Genomic DNA, 3,877 nt, shown 5'->3' with positions numbered 1-3,877 from the left:
GGGAGGGAGGGGGTATAGGTGGACAAGAACGAAAAATTTAAAAAATATGATAGGGAAGGGGGAGAAAATAATGAGAATAATAATAATAATAATTAAATGAAAATAATAATAATAATTTGGAAAGATATAAGCCAAGATGGTGGTGGTGGAGGTGTATACAGTCGATTAAATCTACTAATTGCTTACTACTACTACTATTACTATAAATACTGCTGCTACTATTATTACTACTTCGACTAGTAGTAGTAGTAGTATTGTAGTAGTAGTAGTAGTAGTTAGTATCAAATGCAGGAGGAAAAACAAAAAAATAAAGTCAACTTCCCATCTGATGGCAAAAGTTTGAAGTTTTTACTTATATCCCATCCCCTTCCTCGGTCATCTCTAATCGAGCAGGATTAGTCGTTCCAGCCATGACCATCATGATTTGTTTTGTTTGTATTTGAGTATCAGTGTATGTAGTATATACAACGGTAAATGTAGTAAGTGTTCATTTGAGAGAAAGAGAGAGTAAGTGAGAAAGAGTTTGACTGCTATCTCTAGCAGATCTAGCGATCCTGTGACGCTTCTCTTTATTGGCTCTGAAAACAAATAATAATAATAATAATAACGGTTTCAAATTTTGACACATAGCCAGCAATTTTTGAGGAGAGAGGGAAGTCGATTACATCGACTTCAGCACATGACTGGTACCTATTTTATCGATCTCGATGCTGTCAGGCATTTTGTCCGGCACGCTAACGATTTGAATCGTTTCTAACATAGGCAGAAGGTTTGAAATTTATGAATTCAAAGGATAATCGATTACATCGATCCCAGAGTTTTGGTTGGTACTTAATTTTACTTGCCCCTCCAAGCCCGATGGATGAAAAAACAAGAACGATCTCAGCGGTATTTGAACTCAAAACATAATGTAAAAAAGCCGGAAAATAATAATAACTGTTTCAAATAATTTGGGCATAGGGCCCAATAATTTTAGTATTAAATGGGATTAGTCGAAACCATGGACCCTCGGAATTGACTTGTATACTTTATTTTATCGACCACCAAAATGATGAAAGGCTAAGTGGACCCCGACTGGATTTGGAGCCGGGATAGAAAAACAAAAACTTGTATTTCTTCCGACGCTCTAACGGATTCTGTGAATCCACCAACCTAAGTTTCTCGACTTAGAAGAACCAGACCATCAATCCTGAGGGGAAGTGGGGGTTAGTATAGACCAGTGGTTCCCAACCGGGTTCAATATGACCCTTGGGGTTCCCTTATAAGATTTTGTTGCTAAAATTTATTTACAATAAATTGCTTATACTTGTACAAAATATTTTAACAACTCATAATTATAGAATTTTTTAAACATTGAATGGCTATAAGGGTCCGTCAGAGTAAAATGAGAATCAAAGGGTCCATAGAATGGTTAAGAACCATTTTTTCCTACTTGACTGGTACTTTAATTCCTCGACCCCCACCCCGAGAGATGAGACAAACTTAACCTCGAATATTACTACATGTATTTTATAGGAGTATAAATAATATTTTAACCAAATCGATTTAGCCCTAGTATTATAACTGGTATCCACGGCACACAACCGCACAAGTTTGTGGTGAAAGGGGTTCCTTCTACTTTGTTTCGGTTATCGCGGTCAAGGTTGGAGCCCCACTTACGGGTGGTGAGGCGGTGGTGGTGGTGGATGTGGTGGTATGTAAAGGTCCTGTTTAAATCGGACAAGTGATATTAATAGAAATATCAATCGATTTTTTATTGGCCACAAAGGTGACAAATGAAGAGATGACATGGGACTTATTAGCAAAAATGAAAGAGTGGGGTGGAGTTCACAAAGAATCGAATATGAGAAACAAACACGCATTTTAATTAGAAACAGCAATAATTAAATAGTATAAAGACACAAGAAGTCAAAACTTAAGTACGTTCGTCGACAGAAGATCAAATCGACCCTCATACTTCACTGGTATTCGTTTCATCGAACCCCCAAATCCTCATGCCCCCTCCGCCAAAAGAAATTATGTTAAAAAGGTAATAATAACGTTTATAGTACAATAGTACTATTAATGATAGAAATAAATAATAATAATAATAATAGTTTGTCACTTACGTCATGTTTGGAATGTGAACATTCGGTGAAAATGTAATATATAAAAAACTCCGATCCGTTTTGGGACAAGTTAAGGACGGAACTAAAGAGAATAAGAGAAAAAAGTAAGACAGAGGGAATTGCGATAGAGAAGAGTAAGAGTGAGAGTGAGAAATATAGAGAGAGTAGGAAGGAACGTATGAGATATACAGGATAGAAAGAGAGAGAGAGCGTAATGGAAGGAAGGGGTGATAGAAAGAAAGAGAGAGTGCGATATAGAGAGAGAGAAATGTAAGGACGGTGTGATAGAAAGAAAGACAGAGAGGGGGGAAAGCGAGAGACAGACGTGAATGTCAGCTGACAGTCGGGACAGGCGAGAGTTTTGTTTGCTTAGTGTTGCTGCTGCTGCTGTTGTTGATGTTGTTGTTGTTGTTTGTCGTTGTCGAGATTGTTGTTGTTGTTGCTGTAGGAAACAGCGGTTAGCGTGTGGTTACGTCATAGCCACGACATGTACTGACAGTGAACAAAGTCACACATACACATCACACACGCGCTCGCACACGCACACACATAGACACACACACACACACACACACACATCATTGTAACCTACGCTAGCTATATCACATACATAACACAGGCGAACTCACACATACCTACATACATATATATATTGACACGCGCACACACGATTGTACCCACGCTATAATTCTCACACACACATATACACAGCCTAACTTGCACACACACGCCATATACTTTTAACACAGACACACACACGTCTTTATATATATATACACACATAGTATCCACGCTATTTCTCTCTTTTTCTCTTCCTCTCTTTCATATACGTTCTTTTACAACTATAACTCACTTTCTCTCCCCCCCCCGTCTCTCTCTCTCTCTCTTTTCCTCACACATAAATACATACATTAATATACACACGTTTTTCACCGATAACTTACACATACATACACTGTCTCAATCTTACGCATAGAAAAAGAAAGAAGAAAATATCTCACGCACCACACTATCTCTTTCTTTTTGCTTTACACCCCACACACACATACACACACACACACACTTTTCCTCTCATACAAACAATTTATTTTACATGTTTGTACCCACAAAATTACTTATAATATACTACAACAGACTTATTTTACATATAAAACGTACTGAACCTGTCACATACACACAGACAGACGCTTGTAGCAATTCACGCATCGCACATATAGACACATCGACACATACACATACATACACACACACACACGCGCGCGCGCGTAAGAACACTGACACACATATACAGACGCACTCACACACACAAACGCATACTAACTGGTACAAAAAGTACAGACAGTCTACGTCATAGCAACGGATGACATTACAAACATATACATATTTGCACCAACGCATCAACAAATGTACACACGAAACAGTAAATGTATATATACTATATATACAAGTGAAAGAGTAATATATATGTGTGTATCTATGTATATGTGCGTGTGTGCGCGTGTGTATACACACATACATACATACATACGTACGTATATATTCTTGTAGTCGTTTCAGTCATTTCACTGCGGCCATGCTGGAGCACCGCCTTTAGTCGAGTAAATCTACCCCAAGACTTCTTCTTTGTAAGCCTAGTACTTATTCTATCGGTTTCTTTTGCCGAAACGCGAAGTTACGGGGACGCAAACACACCAGCATCGGTTGTTAAGCAATGTTGAGACACAAACGCACACACGTACATATACATACACACACACAAACATATATAT

The 3,877-nt window shown here is 38.1% G+C and overlaps 1 protein-coding gene across 6 annotated transcripts in view; it reads right to left on the bottom strand.

The window, feature by feature from the left end:
• Positions 1-3,877, bottom strand: part of LOC106876102 (ataxin-1) — a 533,072-nt gene that overhangs the window by 138,216 nt on the left and 390,979 nt on the right. For 2 of the 6 annotated variants that reach the window (XM_052975100.1, XM_052975102.1), the window contains one exon: positions 2,109-2,190. The exons of 3 other annotated variants lie outside the window; for them this stretch is intronic. The gene's annotated coding sequence lies outside the window, so the exon portion shown is untranslated. Of the gene's footprint in view, positions 1-2,108; positions 2,191-3,640; positions 3,715-3,877 lie in introns of those variants that run through there. One more of the 6 variants, XM_052975103.1, reaches the window with a different exon arrangement.

Source organism: Octopus bimaculoides, chromosome 20 (assembly GCF_001194135.2).
Source record: "Octopus bimaculoides isolate UCB-OBI-ISO-001 chromosome 20, ASM119413v2, whole genome shotgun sequence".
NCBI lineage: Eukaryota > Metazoa > Mollusca > Cephalopoda > Octopoda > Octopodidae > Octopus > Octopus bimaculoides.
This window is presented reverse-complemented; position numbering and strand designations above follow the sequence as displayed.